Here is a 17,455-nt window from a genome sequence, read left to right as displayed (position 1 = left end):
TCTGTGATTGGTTATTGGGAATAGCAGTAATCAGTGATTGGTTGCTCAAAAGTCGCTAGATTTGTCTCTATGCTTTCTTTTGTTTTAAAATAAAATCACTCACAGAGTCTAAAAAGTCACCAAATCTAGAGACAAAGTCACCAAGTTGGCAGCACAGATGACAGCAGGACATGAGGGCGTGCCTAAATTCGCATATTCATATACATAGTGATGTTCCTAATCTTTATATATATATATATATATATATATATATATATATATATATATATATATATATATATATATATATATATATATATATATACTTTGTTTAAGTAAATAAAATCTACATTTAATATAATATGTAATATAATATAATATAATTCACTAAAATCATGAGGCACATTTTTCATGGCGACTGTTTTTATTTATTTATTTATTTTTGTATTTTTGTCATTATATCGTTTTGGTATCGAGCATTACGATACTATAACCGGTTACAAATAGTAGTATCGTGCTAACACTAATGCTAACCTGATACAGTCAGTATTTTGATCAGTTAAGCTAATGGTAGAGTCCTGCAGAAGAGCAGGTGCGCCGCGTCGGCCAATCAGAACCGGCGGGGAGGATCACATGACCGACACCGTGGTCGAAATGCAGGCAGGCAGGCAGCGCTCGGGACTCGGGAGAGCGGCAGTGAGGCAGAGACGGAGAGAGAGACGGAGCTGAGGAGAAGGGAGAGAGAGAGAGAGAGCGCGCGAGAGTACTTGGATGGTTTATCTGCGCTCAGGGACGGAAAGCCACTCGCTCGGGGTAAGCGTTAACGTCTTTAAACCCTTATTAACGTTCATAAGCATCTGCGGGTTGACTCAGTGTGACTTGGTGTGAGTGTGAGAGAGAGAGTGATTGATTTTTTGCTGCGATAAATAAACGGGACCGCGTTCGCGTTTCTCGGCTCGGACATCATCGCTATGAAGGCGGTGTCTGGTGTTATAACCGTTCACAGAGTTCACAGCACTGTATTTCCTCTACCAGCCAGTCAGCTCTCTTCAGAGATTGTTCTCGCGCTGAGTAAAACTGAGCTGTGGTATTGTTGTGGTATTGTTGTGCTAGTGTTTACTCCCCTCCGAATCTCCGTTTGTTGCACCGCAGGATCCCGTAGCCTACTTAAATAATTCATTAGGTAGCGAGCTGCCTTTTAAAACACAGGGCCAGTGCTTTAAAACTAGCATTTAAGACGCGATTGTTTTATAGGAAGTGATCCTTGGTGGCCAGCTTGTCACCAATTGTTGATGGGTTTTTTGTTTTTTTTGTCCAGCACTTCTTTTTTTCACATCCTCCAATAACGACTGGAGCTCCTCCGCGCATGCGCACTACTCTGCGTTGGCGCCTCGTGCGTGCAGGTTTTTAAACTCGCGCACACGAAATGTGCGCGTGTCGGGACAGACGCTCGGTGTGTCGGCTCCTCCCGCTTCACTACGAATTATTTTTTTCTCTCGTTTCACTTATTGAGAAGAAAGAACGTTTGTTTATTAATATTTATATATATATATATATATATATATATATATATATATATATATATACACAGAGACACACACACATACACCTAAGAGCACAAATGTTATCGTGTCGTAATTTCGTGTAACTTTTTAGTTATATCACCACAAATGAATGAATATCGTAGTGAATTTCTGTTAGCTTGTTAGCTAGCGGTTCAATTTCTGAGGTAAACTTTTTCCCTGGATCACACTATAGTGACTGTCACTTGGTTAATAAGTTAGATTTGTAGCTTTTGGTTTCTTTATAAGTTGTTCTAGTCATATTTTCGCGGTGTTGTCACGTAAAACCGGTTAAATTTGTTGTCCCCCCCTTCTCAGTAATTATGCAGTTTTGACCATTGGGATTTGTACGCGCGGCGGCGTTGGCTGATGTGACGTCATGAGGATGAACGTGCAGGTGTCCATGGCTCCACTTCCGCACTTTCTCACTTTGTAAACAATGCTGCTGTTTTATTGATTTTATTGATTTAATTGATCGATTCAGTCAGTATTATATTCACTATTCATATTTATAACCTGAGCGGGATTGTGTCTCCTTGCTGCACGCGCGCTGTTTGAACACAACCAGCCGCGCGTGCTTTTTATTTATATATCCTGTTTCCAATGCGGAAGTGATCCTGCGTGTCAGCTGCCTTTACAAACCGAGTGTGGTTTGGTGTTTTGGTTTCGTCTGGCTTTTATTTGACTCCTTGACTCGTGTTGCTGCTGCGGTTGGAGTGTGATTATCTCCTAGATAATAGATTTTTTAAAAAAAGTAACCCAATGAATGAGATTTATGGGAGATTTATTTTTATGGGAGTGTCAGGTGTCTTAAATGATGACTCTTATTATAATAACTCTTACTCTAAGTGCAAAGCGTTCATTATGGGCAGGTCATGATCAAAATAATTTTAGCCTTCCTCTTTTTGTTGTCTTGTCTGAGTTTGGTCTGCAGCAGCGGTCAGAAATACGGAATAAACCTGACAAAATTGATGGAGAGCTTCTTTTTGACTGTCTATCCATTTCTGCATCTAGTTTTCTCTGGAGTTTCCTTCTTTCTCTTATTCTCTTGTATTTGTCTCTATTCTCCCCTCAGCCATCACTTCTCTCTCTCTCTCTCCCCCCCTCCCCCATCACCTGTCTTTTTTGTTTCTTTGTCCCTCATTTTTTCTCTCTCTGACATTTTCCTGTTTCTTTCACACATTTATGTTCTCTCTCTCTCTCTCTCTCTCTCTCTCTCTCTCTCTCTCTCTCTCTCTCTCTCTCTCTGTTTGAACAGTTTACAAATTTGTTAGGCGCGTGGACTGGAAATAGTCCGTGGGTAGATTGTGTATCTTCAGGTTAAAATGTTGAGGATGTCGCTGTTTGCATTGGATGAATGCCACAGAGAGAGAGAGAGAGAGAGAGAGAGAGAGAGAGAGAGAGAGAGGTCGGTCCATGCTGTTCCCAGTTCAGTTGGGAAAACATTTCTTCCTAATTTGTTTCTACAAGGTCAGTATAGTCTGCTTTCTTTTGCACTTGTCCTTCTTAGCTCCTGCTTAAGCATATTTAATGTTCTGCGGTCGGTTTGAAAGACAAAAATCAATGAACTGTCAGCTCAAGGTTCAGCTCTGATGCCCTGGTTTCCATTATGTTGGTGCAGGAAGAAGGATCTGATCCTGGATCAGCACACAAGGTCAGAGGCCACGTTTTCCCCAGTTTCTCCTCCATCCGATCCCTCTCTCCTCCGCTCCACAATGGGGTGCGAGCCCTCGTCCCGACAGGCCGTTGTTAGTGTATGAAGTGTCGGTCGAACGTTTTCCTCACGCGAGACATCCTTGCGCGTTCTGACTCCTTCAGGCCTGCGCCCGTGCTTCACGTAATTTGATAAACGTATCCAATTTGTAGCAGTTTAATGTTAATGATTTCCAGCATTAACATGTTTTTGCAGCTTCAGTAGTCCAATTACAAATCCAATTTTAACAAGCGCTTCTAAATGCACACGTACATCGCCTTAATTATTTTTAGTGCTGCTGATGGATTCTGTTTCAGAGCAATTTACTGATGATACACACACACTGAGAAATAGAGAGAGCGAGAGTGGGGCGTAGAGATAAAGGGACGTATTTTTGGTAATACGACAGCACAGATTTCTGTCATTTTATCAGTTGAGTATTTGAAGAGCTCTCTCTCTGTCTCTGTCTTTCACGCTCGTTCTCTCTCCCCCTCTCCCCCCTGCTGATCAGTGCTATTCCTGGCTCTCTCCTGGAGCTGATGAAGAAAGTGAAGCCAGCAGCAGGAGTAGGTTTTTAGCTTCGCTTCCTGCTGCAGAACTCCGAAGCCTTCACTGTTCTCTCTCACTAGGCAGTTTTCACTCTCTGGAAATCGCCGATCATGATTGTCACGCTATATTATAAACAATTGTGTGTGTGTGTGTGCGTAAATGTTTTTCAGACGAATCAAGTGTTTTTTTTTTTGTTTTTGTTTTTTTTTTCTTTTGTGTATGTTTATTATTATTTTTTAAACATATGATGATTGACGCTCCAGGGCTTGTAAAACGCTCTCTAAATAGGCGACATCGTCCTGAATAGCACACAAAGGCGAGTGACTGAAGTGTCCTAGATAATTTGTACATTGTGTACTTATTGAAGATTGTGGTGTAGCTCGTAACCACTGCGACATGCCACTTTAGTGTGTGTTGTGTGTGTGTGTGTGTGTGTGTGTGTGTGTGTGTGTGTGTGTGTGTATATACGACACTATATACTATTCAGACGGGATTACACTGACCTGCCTCATAGTGTGACGTTTCCTGTTTTACAGGAGATACTCCGAGATGTTCTTTTCATCCGGGTGTCTGTATTTTTCTCTGTCGTCCTCTGAGAAAATGACAACATATACGGTTTTTGTCGCGTTGGGAAAATGTTTGACTGCTTGCTGTGTTTGGTCTCGTAGTGCGCACAACAGTGAAAAATGGATGCTTTAGAATTTCAGACTGGGGCCGGAACTTCACCCCTTAAAACTGAAATAAGTGCCAACGTATCTTCTTTACCTAGTACAGCGACGCTTTGACAGCTTGGATGTCATGTTGTGAACGGAGCGTGATCACATGACTGTGTGGTGCAATTAACCAGGTATGTAGAAAATCCCACCTGCTAGAAACTCCTTGCTCCTGTAGTTATTATATTGTGGTCGTGAGAGTTTTATCACTCAAAAACGTATTACAGACGTCCTGCTGATAAACGAATCTGTTCCGAAAATAGCAGGAAGTATTTAGCGTATACTCTCTTTGTTGTCTCGGCCTCAGATTTGCATGGGTATCACGCAGCCGTTTATGGTGCGAGTGGAGTTTAGTGCAAGGGAGGAGTGTGGCTGAAATGGCTCCTGGTATACAGAAAAGCAAAAAAAAAAACCAAAGCAAAAAAGACTAGTGGACCAGCAAGGCTGTATACACTCCATAAAGATGCAGTGTTACAGATGTATTCTGAATAAAACACACACAGACGATACGGTGACCGAGTAACCGCGCCAGGCTAAATATAAAGAGCCCAGTCAAGTAGCTAAGAGGAATTGAGAACAGTCTGGTCGTGTTTGTATTGGATCCATTCACTCCGACGACAAGGGAAGCTTTGTTCTCGGGAAAGGAAGCGACCTCCTGGAGACCCCTCCGTGCCGAACAGCGCCGCCACCTCGTTCGAGCCGAGGGAGTCGGGGTTCAAGTGCGCGCTCGGGTACTCTGAGGTTCCACACATCGAGGTAAAAGAGGCGTGCATCTCTCAGAGCGCAACGGAAAGTGCGTGGTTCTGTTCTGTATCAGTTGTGTGTGTGTGTGTGTGTGTGTGTGTGTGTATAAAACAGCCTGACAGCAAAGCAGCAGCGGAAACACATCCAGAGATGAGAAACTGGATCTAGAGCAGACGCAGGGCACGGATGGCCTTGTAAGGTATCCGAGACTCCGGAGACGGGGACGTTTCAGATCCCTGTGCGCTCTCTCTCTCTCACTCACACACACACACACACACACACACAGTGCACGGAAACAGTAGCATGTCTAAACATCAGGAATAACATATTGCCTCCTCTGTGCATGGGTGAAAGAAGTAATCACGCACAGAGTGCACGGCGTACTCACGTACTTGGTAGATAGAATCTCTTTCTGTTTTTTTTTTCTTCTTTTTTTAAAATTGGGGGGCTGTGTTGTGTGGGAAATCCCCCACCCCCAAAATTATTTTTTTTTTCAGACTAGTTGCAGCAATATTAAGAAAATGTGGGTGGGAAAAAAACTGTACATAGTTCAGTGCTGAGGAAAATTTTTACTCCCTATTTCAAAAAATCGATCTGAGATAGATGTTTACATATGATTTGCATACTCTTCCGTGTTTAGGCCAATCAGCATTGAGCGTTCGAGAAACACTGAAATTGAACAGATTACAGGTTGCAGATTAGGAATCGATATCGTGAAAGCAAAAGTGGTATGATGGTGTCTCGATACGTTTCAACCAGGATCGAGTTCCTCACCCGGATTTAATCTACAGAAGCGCATGTGACCAGTGTGGAAAATCACTCAATCATTTACAGCTTATTAGCTCTAGATGTCGTGTATAAAAACACTACGCTTCATCTTCGCCTGTTAAATTGCTCGTGAACTTGCATGTTCGGAGTCGCACAGGCCGATGGATGTTGATTAAACGGTGCTCTTGCTTTCACGTTTTGCTCCCGGAGCTGTTTGACACTCGTTCACAGCTTCACGTCCGGCAGTGCTGGAGATGTGACCGTACGTAAACTATCACAGTTATTGTTAAAATGTTAACAGTTGTTAATGGTAGCATCTGTTTTCACGCTCAAAAAGCAAATGTTGCGTGCTGCACCTGCGTCAGACTCGTGCTGGGTGTGTGTGGACAGCATTTACCAGGAGTTTTACGAATCACTATAATCACACACTGTTTTGGTGAGCATTAAACGTGACGCAGTAATACTAACCGGCGGGGATTTTTATCACGGTTTTTCGTGAAACCGGTAACCGTTTCATCCCTGCTCAGCGCAGTGTACGACTTTATACACGTGGATAAATTCTGTTCACTTTATTTGGTGGTTCTGGTGGAAACCACAAACCATCGACGCTTTTAATTTTACAGGACAAAGACACGTCCGACAAATCTCATTGCGAATTCATAAAAGGCATCTGAAAAACGCAGTTGATTTGTAGCTATGGGAAGTGTGCTTTAAAAAGAATCAGGGATTGGGTTTCAAGTGTGATAATTGCTTTTCGAGCCTGCAGTAGGAGTAACTCCCACTGACTGCTCCCTTCCTCCCGCCTTTCTTCACTTACTCCCCCTTTCCTTCTCTCCCTCCCCTACGTAAATTTAACAAAACGACCCAGAAGAAATCAAACTCGCCATCCCGTGTCCCTCGGCTTTACGGACGCCCGTGTCCCGTAGACTCCAGGGGTGTGATGAACGTCCGGTTTGGATTAATGCACCAATTTAAAAGACGATTGAAACCAACCATTAATAATTCACGTTTTTAAACTGACGTGTAAATAATTCAATAGACTAGGAAGCCGATTTGCCCGTAGCTCTTTAAAGCTACTTTTAAAATTCTCTAAAGCATCATCAGCAACAAATTAATGATAGCCATACCCCAGATTCCTGAACTAAGTCAGGCACATGTCAGTCAGAGGATACTGTGTTGTATTGTAGCAGATTCAGTAGTGTCCTCAAATTTCGTATCGTCGCTTTAAGAGTCTTGAATCGTATCGTAGCAGATGCAGTGGTGACGCTAAAAATCTAATCATCGCCTTAAAACGAAATGGTATCGTATCAGATTCTGTTCTGTCGCTAAATATCGAGTTGTATCCTTAGCTTTTCACCCTTTAAAAAAAAAAAAAAAAAATGTATTTCCTGCTTCCTGCTAGCTCATCTTTATTATTTTTTTTAGTGGTGTAAGTGTTACTTGGAATAGTTTCCCTTTAACTTATAATGCTATGTACTACAGATGTAAAGAAACACGCCAGGCCTCAATTATCTGCGTTTAGGATCTGCACCGACGGAGTCATGGAGCTGGCCATATCTTCCACCGAAGCTGTAATTCTTCTAGCAGTGGGAAACTTCTGGTTGTTCGGTTACTCCGGCGGCTTTGAAGTGTCGTCTGGGTGGCAGTTCTCATCCTCGGTGCGCCGTGCCCACGCACCGCTCATCGAGACGACCTGAACGTTCCTCTGGAGGCTGGAGAGGTAGATTTGTTTATGCAAAATCCCGAACAGGGCGAGACCAGCGCCGACACGGAAAGCCCATCCTCCTCTGCTTTCACGGAGTCTGCCTAAAAATACCAATGGCAGACCGAGTTATTTTGCTATCAGGCTTTATTCTTCAGATGCTCTTTAACCAGCCATCATCAAAAAAGAAACAATAGGCCGTGCGATTAAAGGTGTAGTAGGCAGTATTTTTCATTTCTTCCTAGCACAAATAACGTGGAAAGATGTAGAAATGATGACACATAATAGTTTAAGCTGCTGTCTCAGAACAAATGTATTACGTAACTGAAAAAAAAAACACTCGGCTTGGAAACCTGTCTTCGGATCCAGAATAAATGGTTGTTTGGTTTTGGCCTCCCCAAACTTACCTACTGCACCTTTTAAAGCCATGATCAGATCTACGTCGTGTGTGTGTGTGGGGTTTCCAATGACTTCACCTGTATCGTATGTGCCAATTAATCCCTATTTGCCTTTCATGTTGAAAAGTGTCTGTAATTGCTGATATAGATATTCAATTAAAGTGCGCGAGACCAAGCGCATCCCTATCAGATGGAGTGCGTAATTTAATAAAGGAGGTTTCCCACACTGCAATGCGTCGTGCCCCGTCACCCAGGCGCTGAGAGAGGGTGAGCGAGAGAGAACAAGAGAAACAGAAGAGTAGTGGACCCTTTGCTTTGTTCTGCTTCTGCTGCTTGTCACCTCGTTACTCTGCAGGGAATTAACTAATTACAGCAGGTCTCCTCCATCGCTCCCATTGTGAAAGATGAAAGAAGGAAGCGTGGGGTTTCGGGCTGTAAACGAGTGTTGGGGATATCGATGAAGACGAGCGAGGTTTACCGCATTCCCGAGCACAGCACGTGTCCGAGTCGTAACTGTGTTTGGGAACTTAAGACCAGGAGTCTGGTATGCCTTGAGAACATTTTAGATCTTTCTTTGATTGATTGATTGATTGATTTGATTGATTGAAGTGCAGTGTGTACGTATGACACACCGCATGTTGACAGACATCAGTTTCATCATCCATCTTTTCCAGGGAACTAAATCAACAAACAGTTATGGCAGATATCACACAATCATTTACTGCGTGTCATCATTCAAAAAAAAAAAAAAGAGAAGAAGAAAGAAAACACAACACTTTATCTCGGCTTGTTAAATTGGCTGCGAACTCGCGTGTCTGGAGAAGCCGAGGCAGACGGTCGCTAATTAAACCATGCGCTGGAAATGCTTCTCGCGCCTAGAGATGTTTCAGGGTCATGTGACTTTTTTTCTATTGTCTGTAGACTTATTTAAGGGGTATTCAGCCGGCTTTACGCCGCAAAAGCGTGTATCGTACGGCGTAGGGTCAGACGGGACGGCTACAGATACGTTAACTGTGAAAAGTTTGAGATAGATAGAAAACGTTTTTTTTGACCTGTAAAAATCTTTTTATAGTTTTATCACGACAGGAAGAAAAGGACACCGCGTAAAAACGAATAAAGGATGAATTACAGCTTATGGGTGTGTATCTGGCTGACTAGCGTAGACTTTATTTACCATTTTGACGAGGTGTTTTACACTTTCCAGCGGGGGTGTGTAGGAATGGGAGTGGGGAGGGGATGTCGGATTAAACCACATTAAATATACAGTCCCCAAAATACTGAAATACAAAATTTAAGCGCTCCGAGATTGTGAATTTAATTGCAGCAGAGTGACTGTAGTTGTGACACACACGATGTTGTTCATCAAGAATCAATGAAAGGTTTTCCGTGCTTTGCGGCTGGAAGCATCGCTGCTTGTTAGCTCGCGGTCCTGCGCACTGTTTACGCTGATTAAAAAGTTGCTTCTGCCGGGAGAGCGTTCAGCTGCTTCACTTTCTCCACCCTCTCGTCTGCTCAATATTTTATTTCTTCTTTTTTATTATTTTTTTTCAAATCCCTGGTTTTGTTTCATGACTTATTAAACGTCTTCACGACAGCAAAGAGGATGCGCACGCTTCTGGAGCTCTCAACGTATTCTTGTTTCCAGCGCTTCTGAAATCGTTCCCTTGCTGTTAACGTTGTGCTTCTACAAATTCATTTGCAGGTGTAGTGAGAGCTAACTGCACAGTCTGCTTCCGCCATCAGGCGAGAGGAAGAGTTGCGATGCGTTTGCAATTGTGGTGAGCTGAGTGGGATCAGCTGTGGCTTCTGCTTGGTTGGAATGAAAACCTGCACCCACACTGGCCCGGATAAGATCAGACACCCCTGATCTAAGAGAAAAGCCGTAGGTCAGTTAGCGTGTTCGTCAGTTAGTCTTGGTGATTTTACAATTCTCTTGGTTTGGAACGGGGTTTTTTTTTTGCTAATCTCAGTGAATTTAGTTGTTTTTGCAAACATGTTCAGAGATATTTCAAACAGTCAAGAAAAGATGGAAGCTTAGTCTTCTCAGACCAGTATCTCAGATCCGTGTGTTCACGTCTACGCCAGGAAGGAAGAAGAAAGTGAATATAAAGAAAGGGCGCGTGATTGGGCGCAGATTTCCGGCACGGTGAGAAGGGTGGAGCTGCTGTCCTCTGTGCTGTCATTGTAGCGTCCTCTGTCTCCATCACGCAGCACATAACAGATGGGTAGAAGCAGGGGGTCTGAGGTCTCACACTCGTACACTAATCCCTGGAGGGAGGGATAGGTAGAGGACAAAAGGAGAGGAAGATGTTAAGGAGAAAGGGGTTAAGTGAGATCTAGGAAAGAGAATGAGAAGACAAGACAGATGGAGAGGTTACAGTGGTGTGTGTGTGTGTGTGTGTGTGTGTGTGTGTGTGTGTGTGCGCGCTCACACAGCAGGCAGATCGAACCCTAGATGCCTCTAGTTTAATCCCCGAATCCGCATCTTTATTAACACATGCTAGACAAAACACAGACTCTGTCTAATCTAAAACTTGCTTTCTCTGTTCGCCTTGACCCTCACGTCTCCACCTCGCGTCTCGACACATCTGTGACCAGGAAGTCAGTAACCGAGCAGAAGAGCACGCCACTCGTTTCACTCCAAATTTCACAGCCAAATTAGAAATGGATTGCTTCTTGTTCGTGTGCCGTACACACACAAACACGCTCGAGGTTTAGAGCTCAGGTTAAGAGCAAGCACCGTAGCAGGAGAAGAGAGGAGCTTCAGCTCAACAACCCGGCTATTCAATATTCATAATTCATATTCATAACATCATTATTGCATAACTGCTTGAGAGAGAGAGAGAGAGAGAGATGGAGGAAGGGTAGAAAGGGGGGACAAGACAGAGACTGGAGAGAGACTGAGTTGGAAATGGAGAGAGATGGAGACAATGGGAGGGCAGATTGTGTGAGAGAGGGACAAGACAGAAAGATGAAGACTGTCATGTGGGGAGGAGGGAGGGAGGGAGGGAGGGGGAGAGAGAGAGAGAGAATGAGGGGGAGAGAGAGACAGTGAGTTGGAGACCGAGAGATGGGACAGATGGAAAGAGAGAGACGGGACAGAGTGAGAGATGGTGTGAGACAGGACAAAGGACAGATTCGGGATAGATGGAGACAGGGAAACACAAAGAGATTGAGAGTGTGAGTCAGGATAGAGAGAACACACAGAGCGAGAGATTAACAGAACAATGAGAGAGAGAGAGAGAGAGAGTGACTGGTGGGGGTCGGGTGCACTGGTGTGCGTGAGAGAGTAAGAGAGAGCGCGTGAGAGTCACTTTTTTAACTCTGACCGTCTCAGAAGCACGTCTAGACCACTAATCAAGCAGCAATTAAAACGAGCCATGTCTGGTCTAAAGCTGAGGATAACGAGTAGATGATTAGTTAAGAACTTAATTGTCACATACACCATTATTATTTTAGTTTAGTGTAACATATCCTCCTGCCCCCCCACGCCTGGGGTTATATTCGTGGTATTCAAGTTGTGGTTATTTATTAGCATGTCGAGCTGCTTTAATTGTGTGGGCATGTGAAGCTTGCGGAAGATGATGAATCGGAGCGTTGTGTGTTTTAGGAGCGCGCCGAGCACCTGTCCGACTCGTCCAGACCACATTCCCGCCTTCCCTCCTCAAGTATCTACAAAACGCTGACTCTCCACTCATCCACTGCTCAAGTCTCGGTCCTGTGACTGCGTTTTGGCTCGATGGTATCCTCTTAAACACACACGCTTGCACACGCACGCACACACACTCCTGCCGCGACGTGTAGCCGGGTTTCTGCACCCAGGGCAGGGCGTCGCTAAACTCTCGTGTCACATCTTGTAATTGGAAATCTCCACCATGTTGCAAGGAAGCACATCACTCCTCTTTTTTTTTTTTTTTTTCTTTTTTTTTTTCCCCCCTCTCCCCCCTGTTAAATCCATGGGGATTTTTATTCACAGACACACACACTGATGGTTTTGGGCCAAGGTGAAAAGGGACACTAGTGTACAGAACAGGTGCCAGGAGCTGATGGTGTGTGTGTGTGTGTGTGTGAGTGTGTGTGTGTGCAATCAGAACAGGTTTCACAGTTCGAATAGTTCTTAAATATTTATATTTACACATTTCGAGACGAATGCTACCCGTGTTTCCCTCTGCAGTCGATTGTATATTTTGATCATTTTTATTCTCATTAGTTTTTTCACCTGCATCTGTCCTACCTGTTTCTCCTCTCTGTTCTCAAATCCAAATGGCCTTGGTTTTAACCCGTTTACTATTATTATTATTTTTTATTATTATTATTATTATTATTATTATTATTATTATTATTAATAATAATATTTTTATAGGCCCAGGTGTGATGCCGCTGACGTGTAAACGTCTGAAATCTCCCACGTGAGTGTATCTGTGAGATGATAATGATGGAGTTATCAGCCGGATAGATTGCAGCAATCCTTCCTGATTAACTTTGGGTGTTTTGGGATTAGCGTGCGCCGTTAGCGTTTGCCGCAGTAAATCCCCGTGCTGTGTAGCTGTGAACATGGGGCATGAGTCGGGCATTAAAACTCCTCCAGGTTCTGAGTGTAGTTACGTCATGTTACCGGATAACTGGTTAGCTGTTGCTATTTATGCCCCTCTCTCTCTCTCTCTCTCTCTCTCTCTCTCTCTCTCTCTCTCTCTCTCTCTCTCTCTCTCTCTCTCTCTCTCTGTCTCTCTGTCTCTCTGCATTTCCTATTTACAGAACGAGGCCAGAGCCTTGAACTGCGCTTCACCCTGTAGACCAATAAACAAACCCACATCACACTGACAGGCCGCGCAGGAGCTCCTCTAGACCTTCAGCTGTCCCGATCAGGGACGTACCAATCCCATTCCTGGGGGTGGACACATCATTAATTCATTAGCAGAGCAGAGCGCACAGGTAAAGTTCAAGCTCCAGTGTGATGTTTCAGTGGAGTGTAAACCTCACTGACCAGGCTGTTCAAGTTTAAGGAGCTAGTTAAGTCCATGAACAAGTATGACGATAACATCACGATTCTCAAAAAACATTCCTGCAACGATACAGGATATAAAATATATATATTTAAAAAAAAAAAAAAAAAACAAAGCTTGAAACACAGAGCGGAAAATTAGTTTGTAAAAATATTAAAATGCAGAATTTTAATCATTTAAAAAAATGCATGTACGGAAGTAACATCAGCACATGCGCTCCCCGTGAAGTTGTAATCTAATCAAACTCATATAAAAAATATTATACATTTTAAACAACAGGAAGTTGCATGTAGTGTGGCAAGTCTATAGGATGTATCTTTTTGGACAGATGTTAAACGCGCACAAGCCACAACCATAGCACTCGCGCCACACACACACACATACGCACACACACAAGATACAAGCGACGTGTAATCTGTGAGGTGACGATGTGAAGGGGTTAAAGGTGTTTGTTTCTGTTCTCTATTCATTCACTATTGAGAGAACTAGAGAGAAGGAATGGGAGTGAAAAGGAGAAAGAAGGAAGTGTGTGTCCTCCAGCGGAGATAAGCTGCACTCTGCTCTGTCGCTGTAGTGATATGACTGGCTGCCTCTCGCTGGCGCTCTGGGGGATCGGCTGACCCATTTTGCTTTCAGCTCTGAAGTTATTTTTGCATATTAGTGCAGTGACAAGTCTGCGGGTGGATATGAGCTCGTCTGACACCTCCGAAAGAGGCTCTCTTAATGGGGGCGTGGCTCTCGTAAAGGGGGTGTAGCTCTCTCAACGGGCCTGAGCAGAGACGCTGTGTTCAGATCGAAGAGATATTCAGCTGTCTACTGCAGCACTTGTGACATTTCACCGTAGATATATCCAACTCCTATCACCTTAATATCTCACTCTCTCTCACACACACACACCTGTGAGTGTGTGTATGCAGGTTCAGCAGTGTTTGTAGAAGATGCTGCAGTCTCCTGAGACGTGGATGAGCCAGACTGCAGGCAGGAGCTGACCTGCTTACGCTCGCCACTTTCACCACCGCATTAAAACACACCGTATCCACCTTACAGACTTCACACCGTGCAGTGTGCCGGATTTCATTTACACACCATTTTAGCTACAGGATTTAAGGAACTACGGCGCCCTCCGTTAATATTGGCACCCTTGATAAATATGAGCAAAGAAGGCTGTGAAAAATTCTTTATTGTTTACACTTTTGTTCAAAACATTCACAAAAATACTCTGCTCTCGTAGATATCGAACAATTGCAAGCACAACAGATATTTTTATTTTAAAAACTCTTTAAATATTGGTGTGCAACAATTATTGGCACCCCTGTGAATTCATGAGAGAAACATGTTAGAAGTATATTCCCATTGATATTAAAAAAACTATTTTTAGTGCACCTGGGCGACTATGAACAGGAAATTGTTCTACCATGACTTCCTGTTTCACAGGGATGAGTATGAGGGAACATGTAGGCCAAATTTCATTCATAACGATGGGTGAGAACAAGGAATATAGCTGTGATGTGCAGCAAAAGGTTGTTGAGCTTCACACAATGGGGCGTGACTATAAGAAAATAGCACAAGCATTGAAAACGCTCATTTCCACCATCAGGGCAATAATTAAGAAGTTCCAGTCGACTCGAAATGTTATGAATGGACCTGGAATTAGACGTGTGTCTGTATCGTCTCAACGCACTGTGAAGAGGAAGGTTCGAGTGGATAAAACATCTCCAAGGATCACAGCTGGAGAACTGCAGAAGTTAGTCGTGTCTTGGGGTCAGAAAGTCTCCAAAACTACAATCTGAAGTCACCGACATCACCACAAGCTGTTTGGAAGGGGTTCAAGAAAAAAGCCTCTACTCTCATCCAAAAACAAACTCGAGCGTCTTCAGTGTGCCGACACTACTGGAACTTCAAATGGGACCGGGTTCTGTGGTCAGATGAAACCAGAATAGAGCTTTTTGGTAATAAACACAGAGGTGGTTTTGGAGCACACAGAGAGGGAGCCGTATGGAAAAGTCCCTCATGCCCACGGTTAAATATGGAGGTGGATCTTTAATGTTTTGGGCTGTTTTTCTGCCAGAGGACCTGGACATTTTGTTAGGATACATGGCATCATGAACTCTATCAAATATCAACAGATATTAAATGAAAACCTGACTGCCTCTGACAGAAAGCTTCAAATGGGCCGTGGTTGGATCTTCCAGCAGGACGATGATCCAAAACATCAACATCAACACAGAAATGTTTTACTGACCACAAAATCAAGGTCCTGCCCTGACCACCCCAGTCCCCTGACCTGAACCCCATAGAAACCCTGTGGGGTGAACTGAAGAGGAGAGTCCACCAGCATGGACCTGACATGTGAAGGATCTGGAGAGATTCTGTATGGAGGAACGCTCTCAGATCCCTCACCATGTATTCTCCAACCTCATCAGGCCTTATAGGAGAAGACTCAGAGCTGTTATCATTTAAAAGGGAGCTAGCACAAAGTATTGACTAAAACGGTGCCAATAGTTGTTGCACACCTATATTTAACACAGATTGTTTTTGGATAAACCTGTGGTGTTTTGATATCCATGAGAGCAGAGAATTTTTGTGAATTTTTTTTTTTTTTTTTTTTAAACAAAATATCAAAAGGTTAAACAATAAAGACACTCTTTCACAGCCGCCTTTGTTCCTATTTACCAAGGGTGCCAATATTAATGGAAAACTGAGATCGTTTTTGTTTCAGAATCATTATCTATTTTGTGTTCTATTTTATTCGCTGTTTGTACATGGAGTAGCCAGTTTTAGTAAAATGATACATGTGTCAGTTTGTAAGGAGTGACTCACTCCAGGCCGTACAGTTATTGGAGAATAATCCACGGGGGGGGGGGGGGGCGTGATGCAGCCGATTATTTCTGACCTTCTTGAAGTGGATTATTTTCGTATTACTGCAGGGTCTGGAGTGTGTTATTCCTCTTATACCATAGCGATTTGCTGATGATTGCAGCGTTTATTTATGAACGACACGCTGCACATTTTAACGGTTTATAATTAGATTTAATTCTGTGGAACGTCCGAGAGACGAGTTACTTCCTGTTCTCACTTACGTTACAGCTGCGATAAACGGACGCTCTCTCACCAGCCCCCCTCTCTCTCTCTCTCTCTCTCTCTCTCTCTCTCTCTCTCTCTCTCTCTCTCTCTCTCTCTCTCTCTCTCTCTCTCTCACAAATCAGATTATTATTAATGTTAAATTATGTGGTAATTATACACCTCCCCATGAATGAGCTGTTACTATGGGAACGATATTGTATTAGAATGAGCACATTAATATAAATGTCGTTTGAGACATTTGATGTTGATGGTGTTTGGATCACTGCTGGTCCATTGAGGTGTCTAACCACACACACACACACACACACACACACACACACACACACACACACACACACTACTGTCCTCAGAATGGACTAAGTCAGTGTTGTTCCTTTGATGAACAGAATAGACAGAGCTGTCCAGGTTGTGAACAACTGGGCTATATTGAGTAATTGTACTCCTGTAAGTGGACCTAATAAACCGGTCAAGTGGTGTGTGTGTGTGTGTGTGTGTGTGTTTTTGTTTGTGTTATAATCTTTAGCCATGGCTTCACAAACCTCTGCTTGGGTCACACTGACTCATAATAACCTCCTAATTAGAAGCTGATTACAAGCATGGAGAGGCGTGTTCTCTTTGCTCATTGTGTGTGTGTGTGTGTGTGTGTGTGTGTGTGTGTGTGTGCGCTTGACGTGTGTCTTCCAGCAGTTGATTAGACACGCCTCCTTTCATTTTGTGCAGCAGGGCTCCTGGGTCCAACCGGTGACCTCGCGCATGCGCACACACACACACAGACACACACACAGACACACACACACACAGAGACAGCGGCAACACTGCTTTTCAGTGCTGTTTCCGATCTCACTGGTCCCTTAAGACCCGTTTCCATGGTGACCGCAGGAGCGCAAGTGAGGGGGAATGGGCCGTGTCCCAGATTGAGGAAAGACTTGATGGTTTGGGAAAAGGAGGCCGGTTGCCACTCCCTCACTGTAAGCAGGTGCTTTGTGAGGACAGTGATTTGTTTGTAATTGTTGTCAAGTGCAAGAAGAACCTATTCATTTGTAAAACGTTCGTACACGCAGATGAGATTTCAAACCGGCCCTCCGGTATTTAACGATTCGCGTCTAAGTGCCGATTTACAAAACGAGAATTGGACGCGTGTAAAATAACGCAAGTTTCCGACCCGGCGTAGGAACTTTAATTAAAGAGGCTCGCAATTTGAGAGAACTGTGTACTGTACGGACTTCTTATGTTAAGTAGTAGGTGTAAAGCGTCTATAAA

At 43.6% G+C, this 17,455-nt stretch overlaps 1 protein-coding gene across 9 annotated transcripts in view; it reads left to right on the top strand.

The window, feature by feature from the left end:
* The first annotated feature begins 635 nt into the window (after positions 1-635).
* The window catches only part of strbp (spermatid perinuclear RNA binding protein), an 83,113-nt gene continuing 66,293 nt past the window's right edge, over positions 636-17,455 (top strand). For 4 of the 9 annotated variants that reach the window (XM_053687008.1, XM_053687002.1, XM_053687006.1 and 1 more), the window contains exon 1: positions 637-792. The gene's annotated coding sequence lies outside the window, so the exon portion shown is untranslated. Of the gene's footprint in view, positions 793-11,718; positions 11,851-12,863; positions 13,041-17,455 lie in introns of all 9 variants that reach the window. The other 5 variants (XM_053687003.1, XM_053687004.1, XM_053687005.1 and 2 more) reach the window with 4 other exon arrangements.

The sequence above is a fragment of the Ictalurus punctatus genome, chromosome 16 (assembly GCF_001660625.3).
Source record: "Ictalurus punctatus breed USDA103 chromosome 16, Coco_2.0, whole genome shotgun sequence".
NCBI classification, from domain to species: Eukaryota; Metazoa; Chordata; class Actinopteri; order Siluriformes; family Ictaluridae; genus Ictalurus; species Ictalurus punctatus.
The sequence above is the reverse complement of the archived record's forward strand: the minus strand, read 5'-3'. Positions and strand labels throughout refer to the sequence as shown.